Raw genomic sequence first — 26,484 nt, 5'->3', positions numbered from 1 at the left:
CTGTTCCACTGGTTGTGTTCTGTACCAGCCTGCTACCGGCCCTGCAGCAAAAGCAGGGACGACCCCTTTACAAACGGCAAGAGGCTGGAATAATGCCTGCCAAATTTAATCACATAAAACAGAGCAAGACAAGACACCAACCAGAAAACACGAGCTAAGAAGCAGGAACAATCCAAGCGGTTGCCTTCAGCAAACCAGCCCTCCCACACATTCCCCTTATATAGAGTTCAGGGCGTGGCTTCTCTGTGCCTCCTTCCGAGGAGCCCCATTGCCTTCCTCTGTTTACTCCTAATTGACTGCCTCCTGCGTCAGGCGTCCTTGAACAGGGCCAGCTGTGGGTCATCTTCATCCACACTGTCAGGCTCACACAGCTGGGTCTCCGTGGTGACCAAGTGGGAGGGGCCTGCCTGGGGGCTCTCATCAGCAAGATCTTCAACCCCCTCAGCAAGGTCTTCAACACCCCCCTCCTCCTCTGAGTCGTCCGACCCAACTGCCGAACCCACAGGCTGACCCTGAATCACAACAGGTTGATTGCTCTTACTGTTAGGAAATTTCTCCTTAGTTCTAGTCTTAGTTTTTAATCACATTCAATCTTCCACTTCCACTGATAAAAAAAACCTAAGTAATTTTTATTTCATCTTGGATTGATAAAAATTAGCTTTATTTTTTAAGATAATATTCAGAGCCATGTTTAAAATGAGCATTTCTGATGACATGTCAGCCTTTCCCAGGCTGGACCCTCTCCAGATTTGTAGAATTCAATGCCCCAAATTCTCAGCAATGGTTATTCTGGCTGGAGAATGCTGGCAGCTGGTGTAAGCAATCCTAATTTTTTGAAGTGTGAAAACCATATGAATTATGTTCTATGACTGTGTGAAATATGACAGAAGGGAATTGATAATTAGATATTTTATTTTCTGTAAAAAGAGAGAAAAACTATTTATATTGGAACTTAATAACTCCTCCCTTCAAACATTACTGAACATGAATAAGTTTTACCTATCTGGCTTAATATAAATTTTGGGTCTACTTCTAAATTTAATCTATGAGCTAGAAACATACAGCAACCAAAAAAGGATTTTCATCATGTAATATGATAATACTTGATATACTTCCCAGCTATATTAAGGATGGCCTATCTCTCTTCTTGCAACATTGGAATGTCCTGATTCTTCTGCAGAATTAATAGACTGAAAAGACATTAATCTTTCCATACCACTTTAGGCCATTGCCTACCTAATGGAACATATAATGTGATAAAATTGGCACCTGGTGACTACAGTGTAGGAACATTCCCAAAGGGGTAATTTTATATGGCCTGATTATTATTCTTTGTATAAAAGTGCACGGGACTGATGATGATGATGGTAATAACTTACACAGAAATTTAGTCTTGCTTTGAATTTTGTTAAATGGTACAATTAGCAGAAATGAACTTATTAGGCTAATTGCTTAACCTATTTAGACTCTCTTTGGGAGGGGACCAAAATTTAATGAATGTAAAGCTTTGAAATCACAGCTAGAAGGTGAAAATAGAAGTACAAAAAAAGAGATGATGCAGCAATAACAAGGAATGAATAATAGAGAAAATGCTACTGTGCAATAGTTTTGCTCTCAATAATAAAAGTTTGGAAGGTAAGGATGAGTCTCTTCAGATCCATGTTTCTCAGCCTTGGCAACTTTAAGATGTATAAACTTCAATTCCCAGAATTCCCCAGCCAGTAAGGTGGACACTTCTTCAGATAGATTTAGGAGTGTTGCTTTTCCAGTGAGGGTTTTTTCTTGAATGACAATCAGTGCTTGCACTCCCCCACAACCATTAAAAGAATGGATGGTTCTGGTCTGCAACTGGCCACCCAGATTTTCAATTCTGAAGGGCAGTAATCTTAAACACAATGGATTTGTTAGCACTATTAGCGGCTTTCAAGAATTGCACATAATGTGTGAGGGCAAAAACTGAAAGAGGATTGGATGGCATACAATGAGACTCTAACATATCTTTGCAATCTTTGTGCAATTTCAGCTAAAAGTACCTGTCTTGAAGCTAACTGACCATACTAACTCCCTACCCTGAACTTTAAGTCACTATGATTACTTCTTCTGTCATCTCTACTTGCATGTCTTGTCTCTTCTTGGATTCAGCAATTTCTCCTCATCTTCAAAGAATATGCATAATATTAATAATAAAGAAACTGCACTATACTACTAGGTATATCATATCTGGACTGCAAGACCCCAGAGGACATTTATTTGAATTGAATTGAACTGAGCTTTATTTGGCCAAGCATGATTCGGCACACAAGCAATTTGTCTCTGGTAGAGAAGCACTCTGTATACATGCAAAGCAACAGAATCATCATCATCATCATCTTCATCATCATCATCCCAATAATAGGGGAGTAAAGAAGATAAGTATAAATAATACCACACTACATAGACATTAGATAGCACTGTAAGAATTAGGAGTTCAGCAGAATGATGACATGGGAAAAAACCACGTGTCTAGTTGTTTGTTTTGGCATGAAATGCCCTATAGCGCTGCCCTGTAGGAGGAACTGAAACAGTTTATTTGAAGCATTTGAAGAAAACATAACGTATTTTCAGTGATTTATTGAAAATCTGTGTGAAGATGGGGTGGGGTAGGGGGCAGAAGGAGAAGCAGTTATTCTGTCTGGGCCTGGTGTTTGCTAATGGCAGCAAAAAATTCAATTTTTTCATATTTCTTTGGAGCCATTAATCACCATTTGGATTTTTGCTGCCAAAATGTGGTAACTCTTTTATATGTTGACTGATATGCATGGTTCAGTATAATTCCAAAGTTTTAGAGAGAAGCTTATTCTAGCTCTATTGGAGATGCCATCTGGGGATTTTATGCATATACAGATTTGGTTTATGATTCATCCATCTCCTGTTTTGTTCCTTGTCCATGCATTTCCTTCCTGATTTCAATCCATTTTGTAAGTGGAATAAGTTATATTTACTGTTACCTAGCTGAGCTGTTTCTGCACCTAATTATTTTTATGACCTGAGCTCTCATCTTTATTTATTTTGTCTATCCATAGACAGATTTAAAATTTGCATTTTCTTGCAAGCTTTCTCTTGCTAGTTCTTATTGGGAATTGTGAACAGCTGAATAATTGTTGTCGTTAGCATGCTATCAAGGTAGACAAATCAATCAGCCCCCATCCAGGCATCTTAATCAACAGCATGTGGCTTACTACGGTTAAGTGTTCCCAGGCTGCCAATGGCATCTTCTTTGGAGATGGTATTGATTGCTTTTCACTCTCTTCTAAAGAGAGCTTCCAGCTGTGTAGACAGCAGTAGGGAGAGGGCAAGGATAAAGGTGGCCTTTAAAAGTGCTTTGGGATCCAAATTGAGGATTTAATTTCCCTGAGGGCAGGCGAGCTGTCTGTCACTTCAGTGTATGCAGATTTGTAATAGAAAGGAATAGTGCTGGCTGTTGGATATGACCAGAGGGAAAACACTGCAGTATATAACTTGCTTGAGAAAGGAGACATCTTTAAAGGTAAGTAAGTGATAGAGAAGGATGGAATGCTTCAAGTGGATAATACTGGAATGTATAGTGCATTTGTTGTGATATATCTCCATGAGTTGAAAGTTCTGAATTAGAACCCAGTAGTCCTATTGGCACATAGAAACAGCCATCCCTTGTCCAGTCAGTCACTCATTATTGTGTGCTGAAATACATAATATAAGAACACTGCACCTTTCTTGAACCAGCTAATTTTAAAGTGTATTTCAAGATCAGTCAAGGGAAGTTAAATTTAGCATCTGGAGGGTGAAATTGAGTGGTTCAACCACTACTCTTTTTCCTGCTAGTAGAACTTGCAAATTGCCATGTCACAATCTAGTGAAGAATGAGGGCTGCAGCTGAGATAAAAATTATATTAAGTGCATTGCAAGTATGTTTTAGAATGTAGCCTCTGAGCCCCTATTAGTGGTCTTACTGAGGTTTGCTAGCAAACTGCTGAAAAATATGAGACATTTCATTATTTTGAGGTGGAAAATTTAATAACCTTACATAACTCCCAGAGTAACCAAAAAAAAAAAAAAAAACCCACTGGATAAAGCCCTCAAACAGATGATGCAGTTACATCCATCTTGTATGTTGTCCCTTCAAAATCTCCCAAACCATGTGACTCTTGGACAGTTTCTCTAAAATCAAATGTGATGCCTGCCCACCAAGTGATTGCTCATACCTTTATTAAATCTTCCTCATGAAAATGTGAAAAGGAAGTGATTGAGTCTCATTGTAAAAATGCCATTGTGTTTTTTGATTCCTGCAGCTGGAAGATCTAGCTGCAGTTATGTAACTATGTAATACCACAATAAGCAAGCGTTCCATTCTGTGCTAGACCAGATATGAATAAAGGAGCACTCACAGGGTATATTGGAAGGGAAATTTGTTTTCTTATGTGCTGTTTTTTATTGTAAACCACCCCATAGCCGCCTTTTGGCATCCAAAGGAGATCTAAACCTTTATTTCTGAGACCCTAGCTCTTGCTTGTTAACCGTAAACCAATATCTCAATGCAGCTTGGTCAGCCCTAAATGTTATAGCTGGAAATGATTTTGATGGAATGTATATCTTGGCTGTCAGTTTTGCTTAGATCATCTGCTCCTTGTATGTACTGTTTTGTTTGAACTGTCCTTGAGGCAACTTTCAAGTGTGCAGCCTGGCTCCTATTCAGATGCAATTCACTGCTGCCTTAGCTGAAAGGAAAAAAAATCTTGTAAGATTTGAGGAAAACATGCTAGTGAAGAGACTGCACCATTGCTAAATGCTATTTTTTTACTTACATCAGGAATATATAAACTAATAAATATAGCCAGGAATATATATATAAAATGACCCTAGTAATATGTATCCAAGTGTGTGTTTCAGAAAGACTTTCTCTTTGGTCCTATTCACCTTAGCATGTTGTGCAGATCTGTCCCAAGAATGAAATTGTGGCTTGCTAAGCCAAAAGCCAATGGTACCCATTATGGATTAATTAGATCAATATGTGTCAGAAAAGATCGTGTCTAGGTGAAACAAATATATTCGTCTTCAATTTTTGGCTAGCCAAGAGTAAGAGAAAATGTGAGAAGGTAGCATTTCAAAAAGGTCTTCGGTATTTTCTATTGATCAAAGACATTAGTACAGAGTGCAGACTTTTCCACTGCACAGCGGCTAATGGGAGAGAAATCCAACTGGATGACACAGGAACCTGTTGCCCAGGTCACATCCCTCACATGGGAGGACGCTGGAACTCAGGCAGCAATGATGAAGGAGAGAATGACCTGATGGTGAGCTGATGCATCCCACCATTTTTACTACCTGCCAAGCTCATAATCCTTAAATTGGGTACGCAGGTAGATTTAAAGGTGCTAATTGATTCTGGATGCTCCCGATGCATCATTAGATTGCCATTTGCCATGAAACTGGGCATACAAGCAAAACTGCTCTCCAAATCTGTGAGGTTCAAGCAAGCCGATGGCTTCTTGATGGGAGGGACTTTAGTCACGCAATTAATGGAGCCCCTATGCTTAGAAATAGGTGAGCATTTATTCACTTCCTGGTGGTCCCAAAAATGACTGGGACTGTGATTTTAGGATTAGCCTGGTTGGACAAATGGAAGCCATTTACCTGGTGGGAGAAAGGAATGAGAACTGTGAGACTACCTATAGGGCCCAATCACCCCATTGATTCAACAGATGTTACAGAGAATTTTAGCCCACCCAATGAGCAAGCGCACATGGCTGCCTCACGGCCACCAGGTGAGCCGATCATCCCCAGCGAGTACCAAGACCTAGCGGCGGCATTCAGTGAGAAAGAATGCAATACCTTGCCTCCTCACCAGCCCAATGATTGTTCCATTGAACTGTTGCCGGGGGCCAAACTCCCACGACCAAGAATGTACACTATGTTCCCCCTTGAAATGGAGGAAATGCAGCGATATGTGGATACAAACCTAGCAAGGGGATTCATTGAATGGGCCAAGTCTACTGTGGGAGCCCCTGTGTTCAAAGAAAAAAAAGATGGGTCTCTTTGTCTCTGCGTAGACTATAAGAGTCTTAATGCTGTGAGTGTGGAAAATAAATACCCTCTCCCCCTCCTGAAAGACTTACTAACCCACCTGGTGAAGGGGAGTGTCTTCACTAAGTTAGACCTGAAAGAAGCATATTACCGGGTAAGAATAAAGGAGGGGGATGAGTGGAAAATGGCCTTCAACTGCCCTTTGGGAAGCTACCAATTCAAAGTCATGCCATTTGGACTGCAGGGGGCCCCAGTCGTATTTATGCAGTTGATTAATGAGGTCCTACATGATCATTTATACAAAGGGGTTCTGGTGTATCTTGATGACATTCTGATATACAGTACGAATATGACTGACCACATAAGACTGGTCAGAGAAGTGTTAAAGAAACTATTGAATGCCAAACTTTATGTCAAATTGTTGAAATGTGAATTTCACCAAACCTGATTAGATTATCTTGGCTATAGAATTTCCAATGAGGGCATTGAAATGGACCCAACCAAAGTGAAAGGTATAATTGAATGGCAACCCCCAAAGACTCGCAAACACCTCCAGAGCTTCCTAGGGTTTGCCAACTTCTACCATCAATTCATTCGCTCTTTTGCCAAAATTGCTCTACCCCTTACAGAACTACTCAAAACGGCCAAGGGAGGGAGAAAACCATGACCTGACCAACCACTAGCATGGACTATGAGTTGTCAGAAAGCTTTTGAGAATTTAGAAAGACTATTTGTGGCTGAACCAGTTTTAAAGCACCTCTGCCCAGGGGAGCCCTTCGTAATTCAAGCAGATGCCAGTGATGTGGCAGTCAGAGCTGTGTTACTGCAAAAGAATAAAAGTGGGGTCCTGCAACCTTGTGCCTACATGTCTAAGAAATTCACTGAAGGCGAGAGGAGATGGACAGTCTGGGAGAAGGAGGCCTTCACAATTATGTGGAGACTATTTAACTGGTGACACTATTTAAAAGGGAGCAAGGTGCCTTTTGAAGTATGGACAGATCACAAAAATTTAGAGGCACTAAAAACTCCCCACAAATTGTCCCCAAAGCAAGTGTGATGGGCACAGTACTTTAACCGTTTTAATTTTACTCTAAAATACATACCAGGAAGAAAAAACTTCCTAGCTGATGTGCTATCTCAATTGCCACAGTACAAAAGCAAACTCAAAGAGGTCTACAAGGCAATTATCCCCAGTTCACAACCTGCGGCACAACTCACACCTTGCAGAACCCATAATCCTGATGATCCAGGAGTGAAGAAGATAAAATGAGAGCTCCTCACCGATCAATGGTTCAAAGATAATCAAACCTCCCTAACATGCAGGGATGGTTTGGCATACAAGGGGGGGGGGAATTGTATCTACCTGAAGCCCTCCATCTCAATGCTCTCAAACCATGATGTAAAACAGGCTGGACACTTCGAATATTTAAAAACTCTACACCTTATCCACTGGCAATTTTAGTGGCTGGGACTAAAACGAGATGTAGAAAACAGGAGTTGTACCATATGTGTCACCATGAAAAGAATTCCAGGGAAAACCCCTGGGTTATTGCAGTCGGTGGCAGACCCTTCTCAACCATGGGAAGAAATAGTTATGGACTTTGTTGTAGACCTACCAAAAAGTAGAGGAAATTTAATTTAATTTAATTTATTATCATTTCTATACCGCCCTTCTCCCGAAGGACTCAGGGCGGTGTACAGGGCAAGAATAAAACACAGAAATTTACAAAAATTAAAAGATAATTAAATGCATGCCCGATTAAAATACAATTGATACATAGTAAAAACCCCAATAAAAATGATAAAAAACCCCACCAATCCCCTCTCAGGCCAGGCCGGCTTGCTCGAACAAGTATGTTTTCAGATCGCGGCGAAAGGAGCGCAGATCGGGCGCCGTCCGGAGCTCAACCGGTAACTGGTTCCATAGCTCCAGGGCGCCCACAGAGAAGGATCTCCCCCTGGGGGCCACCAGACGGCATTCTCTGACCGGTGGCACCCTGAGGAGGCCCTCTATGTGGGAACGCACAGGGCGCAGGGAGCTTGATGCCGGCAGCAGATGTTCCCTGAGGTACTCCGGCCCCATGCCATGAAGGGCTTTGAACACCATTACTAGCACCTTGAATCTCACCCGGAAGACTGTCATCTGGACTGTGATAGACCTGTTTTTGAAGCAGGCTCATTTTATCATCTGTAAAGGACTCCCATCTGCACAACGACTAACTAAATTGGTCCTTAAACATATCTATCGACTGCATGGTGCCCCTAAGTGAATAATTTCAGATAGAGGAGTGCAGTTCACAGCGAAATTTTGGAGGAATTTCCTTAAATTAATTGGATCATCTCAAGGCTTATCATCTGCTTTTCATCCAGCTACCAATGGGGCTGCAGAATCCGCTAACAAAATGGTGGAGCAATATCTCAGATGCTATGTTTCCTACCAACAGACAAATTGGACTGACCTCCTCCCTTTCGCTGAGGTGGCCTACAATAATTCTGTTCACAGCAGCACTGGCTGCACGCCTTTCAGAGTAGCCACAGGAAAAGAGTTTAGCCCAATGCCTGACTACCCTCAGGTACCCTCCGCTTCCCAGACACTTGATCAATGGGTGAAGGGGTGGGAAGAGGTTTGGAGAAACATGAAAATGGCATTAAAAAAGACTTCTGAGACTTATAAAAAAAGAGGGCTCCCCAAAGAACATTCCAAGTTGGGGAAAAGGTTTATCTGTCAACTAAATATTTACACCCCAAATTGCCCAGCAAGAAATTAAGACCGAAATTCTTGGGGCCTTTCCCCATTGTGAGAATTATCAACCCGGTCACAGTAGAATTGAAACTCCCCAGACCTTTGGGAAAAATTCACCCAGTTTTCCATTGTAGCTTACTGAAACCTTTTCGGGCCTCCACTTTAACACCTCCTCCTAAGAAGGCACCCGGACCCCTCATAGTAGCAGATCAGACCCATTATGAAGTGAAATGTATCCTTGACTCTATAATCTTTAAGGGAAAATTGCAGTATCTAGTATAATGGAAGGGATACCCATTGTCTGAAGCCATTTGGGTGAAATCTAGTGATGTGAAAGCTGACAGACTTATCAAAAAGTTTTATGAGAAACACCCCAACAAACAAAAAGCCAGCTCCTAACTTGTGTTTGTTTACATTAGAGGATCTGTCTTTTTTGTAAGGGAGGCCAGATGTCAATGCTGCAAACATTGACATGTTTTTGCACTGACAATATAAGAGGCAGCCTTTTACTTTAACTGTTTGGCTCTGAATCACTAAAGTGCAGGAGGAATTCAACCCAGATGTTTTGAGAAGATAAGGGATAGCGCTTCAGAAGGGAAGTGAAACTTTGTGTGTTAAACTAATTGGTGAATTTGATTTATGATGTGCAATTAAGGGAGGAAATTCTGTAGAATATGATGTGTAAAGGGGAGGAGAATTTAGATTCTGGCATCCATCCATGAGTGCCGATGTTCCGTTCTCATTATTATAGACTTTTTAGAATAAACAATCATGCAGTGTTCTTTGATCTGTCTCATTTATCGGAACCATGACATTGACTCTGTAAACCACTTAGAGAGGGCTGTAAAGCACTGTGAAGTGATATATAGGTCTAAGTGCTATTGCTATTGCTAACATGGTTTGCCTTCACTTTGGCTGAATATGCTAGGAAACATTTATTTATTTAAAAGACTTTTATAGCCACCCATATTAAAACCCAATGCTGGATGGTTTACAGCAACAATAAAAAGCAATAAAAACTCAACTATGGGCTTCTCATGGAAATATGAATCTATGTTTGAGTGACATAATATGTGAAAGAGAGAAGTTTACTTATTTGATATATTCATTTGCTCATGAGAACAATAGTAACTTAGGATAGGACAGTCAACCCACTGTTCCTCAGTCTGTTGACTTCCAGATGTTTTGGACTATAACTACCTAGCATGCTATTGGCTAAACTGAAAGCAATAATTTTAAGCAGAGTTTTCCCATTACCTTCTGCTAAAATAATGGCTAGCTTACCGTGGTTCAGTATTCCATACAAACAAAACTAGTAAAGCCCAGAAATTGGATTAAATGAGTAATCAGTAGATTACCAGGTTTTTAAAGATATTTCCTTATGTACTTAGAACCCTTTTCTTCTGCTTGGTTGATTGAAATATAGTAAACAAAGCCATATGATTAAAAACACCATTAAGATATTATAAAAATGCAAACTTATTTCTTTCTCTCTTCCTTCTTTGTGGAGGAAAGACTTTATGGGAATTAATTCCATTTTTTGGGTTGCAGAATAACTGCATTAGTTAGCATTATCATCATTCTGTCATGAAATGGTGCTTGTCTTTACTAGCTATAAAATTAACAATATGAAATGATGCATGCTAATTAAAATAAATTATAGGAAGGGAGGGAAGAGGGTGTTGAAGCAAGTCCTACAAAATGTTGTTCTGTTATGCTGATCCAAATAATTTCAGAATTATAGAGTAACTCATACCCCACTGAAATAATAGTATTTACTCTACAATCATTTCATGCAGAAATAGATTAGTGCCATTCACAACATTCATACAACTGGTATTTTAGATGAGAAAAGCAAATTCTTTAATTTACCTATTTTTTATTAGCACAGAGGAATGTTTTTGCCTCAGAATTGTTGCATCTAGTTGTTTTAGATTTAAATGTAAATGCAAGTAGTTTCATTTTCTGTTTTTAATAGGCAGCCTGAATAATCCCTTGACAGCTGGAATTTTAAAACACGGACTTTAGTTGCCTTATTTGTGTTGAATAAAATTTCATGCCTATATCACCCCATAATAGCAGAAATTTAGCAAGTAACAATTGTTTTCTTCACAATGGAATAAGGAAAGTGTTGAATTTCCATTTTATTAATTTTTAATTTAAATGCATAAGATGTTCCAGATAAAACATAACTTCTATTATATATCTCCTTTGTTAAGAGTGACATCAATTGTCTAGTCAAGAAGTTTTTAAATGCTCTTCCATTTAGTAAGGATCCTGCAATTTTTGGGAAGGCCTCTGACTGAATTTTTAGATATGAATTGGATAGAGTGCTTGACTTTCTACCTAACAAACTGCATCTGATAAACAAAGCTCTGTAAGCTGGTCCATGTTAGTTCATCTCTTTGACTTATGGTAATTTATTCAGGAATCAGAATGATTCCAGCACTACCTGAATTTTTAATCTGAAATTTCCAATTTAGTCAAACTTATTTCAGCATAGCTTGCAGTGTGTTTACATAGCTAAAGTGTTACTAGACCATATAGAAATCCTTCTGAATCTTACCAAGGTATTGACTAGATTTGTGTCCATGATGCAAAGCAAAAATGTGACTAATTAATTTGTGTTATTCAAATCCATCTTGCCTTATTCTTTTGTCTCATGGACCAGCTCAAAGACCAGCTTTATGGAGCATCCCAGTGTTACTGGGATTGTTACATGGTATGCAACAATATTTTGGCAATTTTAAAGTTCAGTGTATTGTGTAAACCCAAGTAACCGCATTACATAGTGGTTTATTAACAATGGGTTAAGCTATTGTCTGAATGCAGCGAAAATCCCATGCTTTTGCTAAATGTCTACTTGCAAAAGGTAAAAATAAACAAGCAGAATCAAAAGCTGACAAATGTTAGTTTACCTACAAAGAAGGAAATTATCGTCTGAACAATCAATATTCTGTCTTTCATTTAAACCATTAATGATATAAATTTTATACTTCTATTTTGTTGAATAAGACATTAAGTGACCGAACCAAATAATTCAGTGAGCTTCATAACTAAGTAATGATCTGCACTAAGTTTCCTTCAGTTGTAGTCTGTTACTCTGGTTGCAGCCCACAGTAGCTGTTATGAGAACATGATTCTATACAATGTATAGGAGGGTAAATAGCAATGAATTCAGTTTGCCTTAGTTCTAACTGAATGTGGGTAGGATTATATTTTACAGTGCCAATTACCTTTATTTTCTAGAAGTAGAAATAACATTGACAAATGGTTCTAGAGATTGGTCTTTGATAAATTATGTCTCGGATTAAACTCAAATTAGTTCTCAAAGCATAAGGATAGCAGGGCTCTAACACATCAAGCAGAAAATATTACTTGTTTGTAGATCCTCTAGAGCACACAACGTCCTTCAGGAGCAAGGTGCTTACTATTAGTTCAATGTGACCTTGTATCTTTCCTCATTATCTTCCACTTATTAACCCTGAACTAATTGTTATTGATGGCTTCATTATTCTACCTGGGACAGCAATGATGCCTTTACTGACCTTGCCCCAGGTGATCGGAAACTAATTTCATGTTTTGGATGCTTCTGTGAAGAGAGAAAGAGAAAGAGAGAAATATAAAGACATTCGTAGAAGGAGAAGAAAGACAGATGGCTACTGTAATACCAGAGCCAGACCCTGAGGGGGTCATGTATACTTTGAACGGTAACCGAAGGGAAATTTCATTAGCTGTAGTTTTATCTTCCCTTTTCCTTCTGCACCAATTTTTCTGAATAAATCCCCTTCCCCATTTAATAAATCTTTTATTAACCCTATAATATGTAAACATATAGATACCATCTAACAGTGTCTGTATCATCTTCTGGGCTGAATAACAACTTTAGAAGTGTATTAATTTTATTTGGGATATGGATGATGTTTTCTTTTCCCCCAGTTGATTATATTTGGATTGCAAATATATTAATTAAGCAGCTTAATATTTATGAGAATTGGGATACCAACATATTTTTGGGGGATACTAGTTTATGGAAGGATTTAGTAGCCCTTCCTCTATCCTTGCATTATTAACTGAAGTTGAATCTGCCTTGCTTATGGTTAATAATCTTAATTGTCTATTTCATATGTATATTAGTCTAAGGTTTTTCCAACATCAGTTGTAAATTGATTATTTATATATATATATATATATATATATATATATATATATATATATATATATATATATATATATATATATATATATATATATATATATATATATATATATATATATATATATATATATATATATATATATATATATATATATATATATAGTGTGTGTGTGTGTGTGTATGTGTATGTGTATATATACAGTCATGGCCGAAATTGTTGGCACCCCAGAAATTTTTCCAGAAAATCAAGTATTTCTCACAGAAAAGTATTGTAGGAACACATGTTTTGCTATACACAGGTTTATTCCCTTTGTGTGTATTGGAACACAACAAAAAAGGGAGGAAAAAAAGCAAATTGGACATAATGTCAAACAAAACTCCAAAAATGGGCCGGACAAAATTATTGGCACCCTTAACTTAATATTTGGTTGCACACCCTTTGGAAAAAATAACTGAAATCAGTTGCTTCCTATAACCATCAATAAGCTTCTTACACCTCTCACCCAGAACTTTGGACCACTCTTTCTTTGCAAACTGCTCCAGGTCTCTGTTATTGGAAGGACACCTTTTCCCAACAGCAATTTTAAGATCTCTCCACAGGTGTTCCATGGGATTCAGATCTGGACTCATTGCTGGCCACTTCAGAACTCTCCAGCGCTTTCTTCAAAGATGGTAGTATGTACCTGGATTTTGTCTACATTTCCAACAATTGCTAGACATATTTTTAAACATTTTTGCTAGTCTTGCAGGTGGTAAGTGCCATCTATAGAACATTTTGTATAAATTTTCTTTATAGGTAGCTGCCCTTGTTATTTTATAGTTTCTTTCCCATAAGTTTTGCCATTTTTCTAACTCTACATTGTGCCCAAAAATTTTGCCCAAGTTATCATTGTTTCTTTAACCTGTTCATCTTCCATCTTTAAATTTAACAGAAAATTGTACAATTTCTTAATTTATTGTCTGATGACAGTAGTATCTGGTCGAATGCTGTCTGATCTTTGTAAAAATCATATATTTTTGAATCTTTCTTGTATCTCATTTGCATTTGCAAATGTGGCCACCATGAAAGCTCTATGCCCTGTTCTTCCAGTTTTTGTTTAGGTTATAGTTTCTGATCAGTGTTCAAAATATCTTTATAAGTCACAAGTTTCTCATAATTAATTAAATTTGGGTGTACAAACACCTCCATTCATCCTGGTATTTTCATGTAAATTCTAGATTTTATCTTTTCCCATGTCAAAAGCAATGCATTTCTTACATAGTGGTTTTGAAAATATTTATGAATTTTGTTCTTCCCATACCATAGAAAGGTGTTGTTATGTTCCCAGTTTAGTGAGGCATTAACAAGACAGAATGGTGAAACAGCAACACATTTATTCACTAACAACAGAAGCAGCCTGAGCTGCTGCTTAGCTTCTATTTATACAGACTGCTGCTAATTGGCAGCCAGTGAGATTACAATGATAATTCCTGCCTAAAATGCAAACTAACAACTCCCGAGACAAGCAGTCTGGAGTTTACAGTAATGGCTGTTAACCATTGCACAACAGTTCACAAGCAATTTATCTCAATACATAACACCCCTTCCCCCTAGATGGTGCAATTCTCAAGTGATGAACATAGTCCTGTAAATATGTTGGTGGCCTTTGCGGCCACTCCAAGAGTCTCAGAGTCGCTGGGAGTTCCCGATCTACCAGCTTGCCTGCCAGGCTGGGTAGACCAGGGTTTTGAGACCCAATTGCTCTGGGTTGGCCCAAGTCCCTTTGGCTGGTCTGTCCCGGTAGACCCAAGCGAAAGTCCATTGGTGCACAGTTTCTGCTGGGCTGGAAATCAGACCCGTTTGTCGGTCCCACTCAGTGGGTGCAGTCTGTGCATTCGGGGGTGATTCGCCTGCCACTAGCTCCCCCCGTCTCCATGGCTGGGAGTCTCGTCAGTGAATGCAGACTCTGCTGTCAGGCCTTTGTTGAGCCACCCCTGAGGTTGGCCATAACACGAGTCTTGAGCCAGTGATTGGTTCACTAGCCTCCAGCACAGCTGGTCAATGTGCTGCCGTATCACTCTGCCATCTTCCAGGACCACTTCATAAGAAAGTGGCCCTGATGCCTTAACAACCACAGCTACCACCGCTAATCGGCAGCCAATGAGCTTAAAACAGTAATTCCCGCCTAAAAGGCAAACTAACAACTCCAAAGACAAGCAGTCTGGAGTTTAACAGTAATGTCCATTAACCATTGCACAACAGTTCACAAGCAATTTATCTCAATACATAACAGGTGTGGCATCCAAGTTGTAGGTCATGCCCCTCTAGGTATAATTTTTTTTTATTTCTAAGGGTTATCCATTCTTTTAACCATGTTAGTGCAGCTTCTTGATAATATAAAACCCAATCTGGTAGCCCAAAGCCTCCATTTTCTTTCGCTTCTTTATTTATTACATTTATATGCTGCCCATTCCCTGATAAGGTGACTCCTTGTGGCTTATTTGATTATATACCATCAAGGCTTTTTTTGGCTCTTGGTGACCACGAGTGCATTTTCTCCACAAAGTTCTGATCCTAACCTGCTTTTTTCAGGTTTCCCAGTAGTGCACTTATTGTCAGTGTAATTGAATCCATTCACCTTGTATCTGATCATCCTCTTCTTTTTCTGATACAAAAAAAAACATGTTAAGATGTCAAACTCATGATATCACGTGACATTGCGCAATGTATCAGGACAGTTTTGCCATTGCTGGCAATGGGGTGGGTGCAGCTTCTGGATGATGTGTCCGGCCCATGGGCCAGCAGTTTGATACCCCTGGTCTAGAAAGAGTACAGAGAAGAACAAGAAAAATGATTGGAGACTGGGAATGTCTAGTCTAAGGAAGAGAAGTGTTAGATCTTCAGTTCTTTAGGCATTGAGAGAAATGAATTGTTGAAAAAGCAAACAAGTTTATTTAACTTAGAATAGAAGCAAGCTAATAGCTGCTGCACAGCTATTTATACCGTTGGCCTCTAGGCGGTGACCAATAGGTTTAAAGTAGCAGTTTCCTGCCGAGACCTCATTATCAGCCTGGAGACAGCAAGTCTGGCTCAGTACAGCAACCGTTACATAACACAGACAAAAGTAGGTCAGACATTAAACAAGTGATCAGACATTAAGCAAGTGATTTTACACAGAAAAATGACCAATACATTACACCCCTTCCCCCTAGATAGCACAAATTTTCAATTGTCTGACATAATCTTTCAGATAATTAGGTGGCCTTCTTGACCATTCAGAACATTTAGGGGTTCCAGGGATCTCCTGGTCTATTTGCTTGCCTGCCAGGCAGGGTAGACCAGGGCTCTGAAGTTCAATGGAGTTGGAGTGACTCAAGTCCCTTTGGTTGGCCAGTTCCGCTCAGCCCAAACCAAAGTCCAATTGATCAGCGAAGTCTGCAGGGCTGCTTCTCAGTGTCATTTGTCTGGTCAGATCAGGGAATATAGTCTGTGTGTCTGGAGGGGACTCTTCTGTTGCCATTTCCCCATCACCATGTGCAAGAGTTTTCTCAGAGCGTGCAAACTGCTCTGTTGAACCGCTGACATGTGGGTCCTGTGTGCTGCCCTCTTGGGAGTCCTGAACTAGCAACTGATCTGCTAGCCACTGATGCAGCTGATCAATGTGCCAGCACATGACTTGCCCATCTTCCAGGACCACCTCATAGGAAAGTGGTCCTGACACCTTAACAACCTTTGTTGCTACCCACAAAGCCCCTTTCCTGTAATTCTGGGTCCATACCTGGTCACCCACTTGAAAACCTATTGGCATCTTTGGCCGTGCATTGTCTGAAGTGACTCTGTTGGGGTGCAGCCTGTCCAGTTTGGTGATCAAACACCTGCCTCAATGGAGCTTGGCTGGGCTCTTGCCCATGGCAGTGCATGGTGTTGTGTGCTGGCAGAGTAGAAAAACAGCCAGTCTGTGGTGCCAATCCCCTGTGACAATTCGTTTCAGGGATTCCTTGGTTATGTGGACCATGCGTTCCACTTGCCCATTCGATGATGGGTGAAAAGGAGCCGACGTGGCATGAGATTTGCCCTTAGAAAGGCCTGGAATTCTGAAGCGGTGAACTGAGCCCCATTCACTGAGACTAAAACGTCAGGGAGTCCATGTGTTAGAAAAATTCTGTGCAGCACCTGGATGGTTCTAGCAGTAGTCATAGTGGAAATTGGTACAACCTCTAACCATTTAGAGTGGCTGTCGACCACTATTAAAAACACCTGTCCCTGAAAGGGCCTGGCAAAGTTAATGTGGATTCTTGACCGTGGTGTGTAAGTGTTCTCCCATTGGTGGACAGGGGCCTGTGGCATTTCTGGCCTGGATTGTTGGCACGTGTAGCAACCATGTACTTGGGCCTTCATGCAGAGACTCAAGAACTCTGGGCCTTAACGATCTGGGAACTATGACTTTACTTCCCCACAGAATGCACCCTTTATGAGCTGAAAGCTCATCTTTCCTCATGAAGAAACTTTGAAATTCTGGCCCTGGACATTTGTCCACCCATCCTGTGTGAATCCAAGTAAGCATGCGGCTAAGTGTTCTGTCAGCTGCCATTTCAGCAGCTATGTCTCCAGCATGGAGAGGAGACTCTGCCAAATCCTGTACAGCTAGGATGCGTGCAGCCGGAGCCAGATCTGGCTCCACGTGTGGCAGGGGCAATCTGCTAAGGCCGTCTGCATGGCCCATTTCTTTGTCCAGTTTGTGAATCAGCCTGTAGCTGTAGGCTGAAAGGAATATAGACCACCTCAGCATTCTAAGAGACAGAATCTGAGGTGTCTGCCTCTTAGTAGTGAACAGCCTTAGAAGTGGCTTGTGGTCCATAAAGACCATGAAATGGTGGCCATACAAATAGTCATGGAACTTTTTAACCCTGGCCACAATGGCCAAGGCCTCCTTGTCAATCTGTGCATAATTGCGCTCTGCAGATGACAGGGTCCTTGAATAATAAGCAATGGGAGACTGTTTCCCATCAGCTGACAAATGGTTCAACACAGCCCCAACCCCATATGGGGATGCATAACACACAATGCAGACTGGCAGATTTTCGTTAAAATGAGTGAGCACTGAGTTTGAGGATAACAGTGATTTGACTGCCTGCAAACCTATTTCTTGGTCATTGGTCCACTGCCACTGAGCATTTTGTCTAAGAGCCAGTGCGGCCTTATGTGGGAGGAATGCATGGTAAAAATTAAGAAGGCCCAAGAAGGCTTGAATCTCCCCTTTGGACCTAGGGCTTGGTGCCTGCTGAATCGCTTTCAGCTTTGAATCCGCAGGATGAATGCCATCGGCATCGATGAGGAACACAAGGAACTCAGTTGACTGTACCCCAATCTTGCACTTTTCTTTTTTTAATTTAAGTCCTGCTGCACAGAACCACTGAAGGACGACTCTAAGCCATTCAGCCAGAACTTCTGTAGACTCCCCGGCAATGAGTACATCATCGAAGTAGGGGCAGACCTCTGGAATGCCCTTGAGTGTGCACTCCATGACTCCCTGGAAAATCCCTTGGGCTACACTCATCCCAAACTGTAGGCGCTTGACCTTGAAGACCCCCCCCGATGGGTGACAATGGTTTGGGCAGCTGCTGTGACTTCGTCTACTGGCAGCTGTTGGTAGGCCTGCATCAAATCTAATTTGGTGAACACCTTGCAATGATGCCAAAATATGGCTGACAACTGGCACAGGGTATGCATGCTGTTGAAGTGCCCAGTTAATGGCACATATGCATACTTCTCCGTTGGCCTTAAGTGGTGTTATTATGGGGGTCTCCCACTCACCACTAGCTCCGGGCTGCAAAACCCCCTGACTGACCAGCTTGTCCAGCTCTGCATTGATTTTGGGTTTTAAAGCGAAAGGCACTTGACCAGGCTTGACCCGTATTGGCATTACCAGGGGATCAAGCTTGAAGGCTATCGGAGGACCCTTGTACTCCCCTAGGGTTGAACTGAAAACATCCGCAAACTCTTGGCAGACTGAAGACACGTTTGCCACCTGTGTTAAGTGAATGCCAGTTACTTGGATACCCAATGCATCAAACCAATAGAGCCCTATGAGGCTCGTGTGTTGGCCTTCCACCATGACAATATCTAGTGGGCCTGAAAACCCCTTGAAATTCACCAAAAGTGTGGCTTTACTCTTGACCGCTACATGGGAGTTTTGGAAGTCTGTGAGCAGAATATTAGATGACCGAAGTTTGACTCATCTGTTGCTGCAGTTGCATATGTGCCGGAAGCTTCCTATGGAGATAATGGACATGGCTGAGCCTGTGTCCAGTTCCATTTAGCATGGAACTCCCTGAAGCTTGATCTGAAGTCGAAGCTTCTGTTTAAGTGGGCGGTGGGCACCAGTGCGGAACACGCTCCTCCGGCTGGAGCAGAACTCTACTCGATGTTGCCCCAGGGCCCCGGTACCTCTCCTGAATGTTTCTTCCTGCTGATGGTCCCTCTGGCGACCTCAACAGATGGCAGAAATGTGGCCTGGTTTGCCACATGTCTGACACATTGCTGTCCGGAAATGGCATTCTGTGCATTGATGGCGGTCTCTGCAGCCCATACATCTAAGGAACGGAACTGGCTTGTCAGCTGGCCGCAGTCCGTCTCCTGGTGCCTCTGTAGCTTGTTGACCTCATGGTCAGAGTTGGTGTATTCCCTCTGTTCACATCCTCGTGGTCGACGGCTTCAGTGCTTGAAGTGCTTTTGGAGGGCCGCAGTGCTTTAACAGCCCCTCCGGAGGCTTCATCTGCCATGACCTCTTTCAAGGCTTCTTGTAGCGAGACAGTCTCCTTGGCCAACAGTTTTTGTTGGAGCTCTTGGTTCCAGAGTCCACAGACTAAGCGGTCTCTTAATCTCTCCTCCAAATCTGTGAAATTGCAGACTCAGGATGCTTGATGAAGAATGGTGATGAATTTGTTGTCCGTCTTGCTGGGCTGTTGCTCCCGCTGCTCAAAAGCGTGCCTCCATGCTTTGATGGATAATTTAGGCTCAAAGTGGTCTCAAAGCTTCTTCTTCAAGTCCGCATAGGTTACAGACTCAAGCAGCATCGGTGCGACCAGGTTTTTGGCAATGTTGAAGGTGGCTGGGCCGCATACGCAGAGGAGAGTCGTGGCCTTCAGTCCCTCTTCGCTGACCTGGTTAGTGTGGAGGTAATTCTTGATGCGGGAAATGTAGGACACCCATCTCTCTGGGTGTGTGACGTCGAACTCTTCAAGTTTTCCCACTTTTGCCATGGCGAGTTGCTTGCATTTCTTGTTGCTCATGTTGTCTTGTGCTGCTGGCTTCTGTGTAGGCCCTAGGATGGATCCTTAGGGCGAGGTGGTCTCCAGCGTGGCTTGCTTGGCAGACCGAGGGGGGGGGGAACGTAGTTCCTGTCAGGCTCTGTGCTGGCCTCACCCACTAGTGACTTCAGACTCTTATGATGAAGCAGCATATCCCACCTTTGTCGCCAGTGTTAGATCTTCAGTTCTTCAGGCATTAAGCGAAATGAATTGTTGAAACAGCAAACAAGTTTATTTAACTCAGAACAGAAGCAAGCTAATAGCTGCTGCGCAGCTATTTATACAGTTGGCCTCTAGGCAGCGACCAATAGGTTTAAAATAGCAGTTTCCCGCCCAAACCTCATTATCAGCCTGGAGACAGCAAGTCTGGCTCAGTACAGCAACCGTTAAATAACACAGACAAAAGTAGGTCAGACATTAAACAAGTGATCAGACATTAAGCAAGTGATTTTACATAGAAAAATGGCCAATACATTACAAGAAGGACTAGGGGTGACATGATAGTAGTCTTCCAAAATTTGAGGGGCTGTCACAGAGAGGAGGGGATCAACCAATGCTCCAAAGCACCTGAGGGCAAGACAAAAATTAATGGATGGAAGCTCCAGCCTAGAAATAAGGAGACATTTACAAGTAGTCCTTGACTTACAACAGTTCATTTAGTGACAGTTCAAGGTTACAACAGCACTGAAAAAAGTGATGTATGACTGTTTTTCATACTAACGACTGTTGTAGCATTCCCATGGTCATGTAATCTTGACAGCTGACTAATATTTATGATGGTTGCAGTCTTGGGCTCAATTGTGCCCAAATGAAGGACTATCTGTACTGTCAATTAGAGCAATTAATCAATGGAATGATTTGCCTCCAGAAGTTATGGTACTTCATCACTGGAAATGTTTAAGAAGAGATTGGACAGCCATTTGTCTAGAATGGTATAGAGTCTCCTCCTTGGATTAGAAAACCTTCAAGTTTCTTTCCAACTCTGTTATTCTATATTCTGTATTTTGTGTTCTGTATTCTTCCCACTATGGTAAATACTAGACAAATTAACTATAAGTATGGTCTGTGAGTCTATGAAATTTTCTGAAAGAGTGAAGTGAAGCTTTTTTTAAAGAAAATGCATCTTCCTTTGTAGTATTTAACATGTCTGTAAGCAATACACTTTGACTGTCTACTTCTCTTGTACTTGAGGCTGGCTCAGTCATTAAGCAGAGTAAGGCAGTAGCTTCAGGCAGCAAAGCTGGGAGTCAAGAGAAAGCTGTGCTGTATAATTTCCCTACTAGCTGTTATCTAACCAGACTGCTACCTATCTATCTATTTATTATGTTTGACAAAGAAAATAAGAACCAGCTGCCAGTTCCGTTATTGTTAAATCTGCAATAATGATGGGACTCATTTTATCCTTCGCCTCAGATAGCAAAGTCTTTGGATAAGACCTCTTTCTTTTTCTGAACTAATTTGCTACCCTCATTAGTGTAAAGGAAGAGAAAGATACTAGGAGATACTCACTTTTTTCTATTACACTTAATAGAAGGGTAATAAATAAGACATTTTGGGAGAGCAGATTGGAATGTTTAAGGGATTTTGGAATACATATGCAAAATTATAGCAAAAATATTTAAAGCTTTTGTGAATGCTTAAACAAGACTTCATTTCCTTCTATGCATTGGTATGGAAAATTCATCACTTTACATCCATGGGGAGCCTGTAACATCACTGCTTGGGATCAGTGTACAGAATCCCATTCCACATAAACAAGGCAGTCCTAAGAGCCAAACCATGTAAAGTTTGTTAATTAAAACTAGCACTAGCATAGGACCTAAAAAGCTACTGGGAGCTGGGCAGTTATCACAATTCTGGTGATATATGCATATAGCCTTGGGATATAAGGCAAGTAGATGCAACCAAAGGAACAATCAGATTAAAGCAGCTTAGTTTGCAGTAGGAATATGACCAGGGCAAGAGGCTCAGAAGGGACTTTTCCTAGTTTGGAAAAAGCAGGGGAGACTGCTTGAAACTGAACTTTATAGCTTCTAGCAATCTTTAGCGTACAGGCTGGATTTAGCCCACCACCTAGAATCTTCTAGCCCACAGTCCGCAAAAGAAATATCATATCCTGGCCCACACTGATCCTATAAAAAAGGGTGATATGATTCCAGTTATAGAATTCACCAGCCAGGGAGGTGTGGGGAGGAACAGTTGAGCAACAGATCCGTTCCCTGGTGTTTGTAAAACTGAACATGAGCCATGAGGCAGAGAAGGAGAAGGAAATGGTGGTAGAAGCCACCCTCAGCATGCATCTTGGCTGAAGTGGTGAAGCAGGTCCCTACCCGCTCTATGGTTTTCCCCCTCACATACTTATATATCCCATTTGTTTCCTCTCTGATGAGTGAAGCATACAGTATAGGTGAGATGTGAGTATCAGGGCTTCCTACAAAATAAGGGAGATGGGTTAAGAGGAGCAATAGTGGTCAACATCTGTGCCTGGGTTTATTATTATTGCCTTCATTTATTAGCAATAGAGATTAATCTGGCTTGCCATCTATTCACAGATATGACCTTTAGTCTCTATGTGAAGAAGGTTGCTGACCCCTGCTTTAACCTTTTTATGTATTATGCTGCATGTGCTATGAATGACTGACGTCTTCTGAGTTTATTTGGATCTATTTAGAGTTTAAATAAAAGGGACGCGGTGGCTCAGTGGGTTAGGACGCTGAGCTTGTTGATCAGAAGATCGGCGGTTTGGTGGGTCAAATCCCGAGTGCCGTGTAGCAGAGTGAGCGCCTGTTACTCGTCCCAGCTTCTGCCAACCTAGCAGTTCGAAAGCACGTAAAAATGCAAGTAGAAAAATAGGGACCACTCCGGTGGGAAGGTAACAGCGTTCCGTGCGCCTTTGGCGTCTAGTCATGCCGGCCACATGACCACGGAGACGTCCTCAGACAAGCGCTGGCTCTTCGGCTTTGAAACGGAGATGAGCACCGGCCCCTAGAGTCGGAAACGACTAGCACGCACGTGCGGGGGAACCTTTACCTTTACCTTTAGAGTTTAAATATATAGACATCTAGATATATATACCAGAAATATATTCTTGTAAGGGAGAAAGAGAGTGAGTGGGAATGCAGTGGGGCCTTACTTGCTACCAACTCTGACCAACTTTTCAAACATAATCTAGTGTTGGCAGCTTATCTTGTCCAGATTGAGTAATTGACAAAAATTTACAATTGGCTATTACTATTGTGTTGGAAAATATTAGGGAGTGCTGGGAGTATAAGCTTGACTGAGAAGCCAAAGGGGAAAAACATTTTTTGGAAGAAGGCAATTAGAAACTAATTCCATGCTGCAGGTATAAATATATCCATGAAGTCAAGAGACATTGGAGAGAGAGAGAGAGAGAGAGAGAGAGAGAGAGAGAGAGAGAGAGAGAGAGAGAGAGAGAGAGAGAGAGAGAGAGAGAGAGAGAGAGAGAGAGAGAGAGAGAGAGAGAGATTATTACTAAAGGCATTTTTTTATTGATGGCAATTTTTTTCTAAAATGCATATGAAATCTTTTTTGAGCTTTTTCAAAATTGCACATATTCTCACATTCATTTTGTCTTTCCTTGGTGTAATCCTTTGTCTCTCAGGATTTGGAAAGATAGATGGGTTCACTGCTTTTATTACATGTGCCAGTGACATTGTGGCCCAATGCCTTTCCAGCTGTGCCACTGTGAGCTAGCAGAATTTCTGGGCTATTTTCCCAGTTACACTCCTATGAGCACTTTTGTAGCAACAGTGACAGTAATTTGCATAAAATATTGCAAGCAGTTGTCCCTAAGTTAGTTGTTGCCTTTTTGATTATCTCCTTGGGAGAGGAAGAGGAAGTTATGAACTTTGTAGTTGGTTATTCATTATTCATCTTTCCATTGCTAAGAATACAGCAACCTGGCTCCAGAATTCATTATCTTTCTACTCAGGTTTACACTAATAATAATATTGCATCTTAATCCTGTCACTTTCTCAGTTTCTTTCCTCCTCCAGGTTGTCCTCTCTCTCACTAATCTCAGGAGGCCATGCTGTGTGTTTAATTTTTAGTTTTTCTTTCTACTTACAGAACCCAAAGTGTGCATTCAGTTGTATTTCCTGCCTATTAGAAACAAAAACATTTCTGCCCTGTGGGATCCTTTGTTTTGATTCTAAACACCAGAATGGATAGTTGTCTGTGCTTCTTTGATTATTGTTGCAAAGTCAAGGTTATACTTATTTTCTATCCCTTAGAATGAATTTGTGTGAACTGTAGTTGTACGGTGCATCTTAGAAACTATGCTTCTCCCTAATTGTATGGAGAACCAGCTGTTAGTCATTTTTCAAGGTTTTATTACTTACTGGAAGCCCAAATATGTTTTTTCATGAGGCAACTGGATTTTCTTGTTTTCCTTTGAAGACATTTTGCTTCTCATCCAAGTGAAACATCTTCAAAGGAAAACAAGAAAGTCCAGTTGCCTCATGAAAAACCATCTTTGGGATAACTATGATTCTCTATAACTGAGAATCTCCATAGACATTTACTTACTGAAAGCTTGAGAGAGAAGAGGAAACAGTTGACCAACTTGTCTGGTTAAAACAGACAGCAAGGCAACTGCACAATCAGATTCAGTGTGAGAGAAATCCCTTGCACTGAGTTTTTTTTTAAAAAATCTTCTTATGGCTGGGCTTATTTATTGTGCTTATTTATGCTAATTTCTTTTTAAATGGTCCAAATTAAATTTCTTCTTGGTTTGAGCCTTCTTTCATAATGCTTTGGGTGACATATAGAAAATATGTCTGTAAAAAGTTTATTTATTGTGCATTGTGGAATTCATCTCCCCCACAGGCTGTTATATAGATTTTTTTTATCATGACATTGGGCCAGCGGGCTACTGTTGTCAGTGATCAAATTGATTGGAGATTGATGAAGTGAGAGAGAAATGTTTGGTAGTATACTGAATGCTTTGGAGTCCATTGAAACCTCCAAGAGGGGGTGTAGATCTGTTTGTTTTCATCTTCTGTTCTGGGATTGTAGAGGCATCAGGTGTTCTGAGAGCATTTCTCCTGCTTTAAGATAACCAGTTAGCTGATTTTGCTGTTATTATTGTGCAGAAATAGTAGCAGATCTACCAATCAGTTGTTAGCTGTTGTAAATTTTTTGTCTATGCCACCACTTAGTTGCAGTATAGTTGCCTCTGCAATGGAGGCAACTTGGATGTTCCTTCTCTAAGAATTACTGATGTCAGTGGGCTGCTGGTGACCAGTTTTCCTGGCATGAGAGAGGTGAGTTGGTGGATTGGGACTCTCTCTCTCTCTTTCTCTCTCTCCCTCCCACAGTGTTACAGAGGGGAAGCTAGCTGGGCATTAACAATAGGCAGCAGTGTGAGCAGGGACTTGTGGTGGTCTTGTGAAGAATCAGCTGGCGTTCTATAGCAGCCATGTTATGCAACAAGTAGGACATCAATGTTAAATATTCTATACTGGGACTTATGGGCATATAAACATCAGAGCTAATAGCAGATAATGGTTCTGTGTTTTTTCATCACCTAAGACTGGGAAATTTCAGGACCTGGTTGAGCTGCTGGTGAAGTTCAATGGGTTTATGTTAAATGTTATTTTGAAATCCTTGAGGATTGAATGGGGGGGGGGCTTGGGAATTTATGGCCACTATAGCAATTATGGACTCGTGGGGCTCACATGTTAATACCTGATGATCAGGGGTTTGAATGGGGAAAAAGCAGTCTTGTCAATATAGTGGCTATGGAATATCACCCCTCCCCATAGCTCCCTTGATCAGGTACTAGAAAATGTGAAGTTTGGGAGTCTTGTAAGATTCACGGCTCCTCTTTGAAGAGCAGGTAGCATCCATGGTCAAGAAGGTCTTTACACAACATTACCTAGAACACAGATTCTACATTTGGTTGAACTAGTGCAATATATACTCTATATAAGGTTGTCCTTGAAGACCACCCAGAAGCTGCAGTTAGTCCAGAATGTAGCAATGCACGTAGTCTTGAGTAAAAGGCCAGGTTTTTATGGTTGGACCACCTGTCTCTTATGATTTGTGGTTGTCCATAACGTCCAACAGATGGGCATTTTCCAAGCCTCTTCCTTGAAAAAAAAAACAAACACCATAATCTAACAGGACCTAGGAGGCATGGCTTCTTTGTAATGGCACCTATTCTATGAAATGATCTCCCCCAATGAGAGTTGACCAGCCCTTCCGTGTTAGCCTTCAGGAAGCATTACAG

This window comes from Vipera berus (assembly GCF_964194415.1).
Source record: "Vipera berus genome assembly, chromosome: 1".
Classification (NCBI taxonomy): Eukaryota; Metazoa; Chordata; class Lepidosauria; order Squamata; family Viperidae; genus Vipera; species Vipera berus.
Note: the sequence above shows the minus strand (reverse complement) of the source record.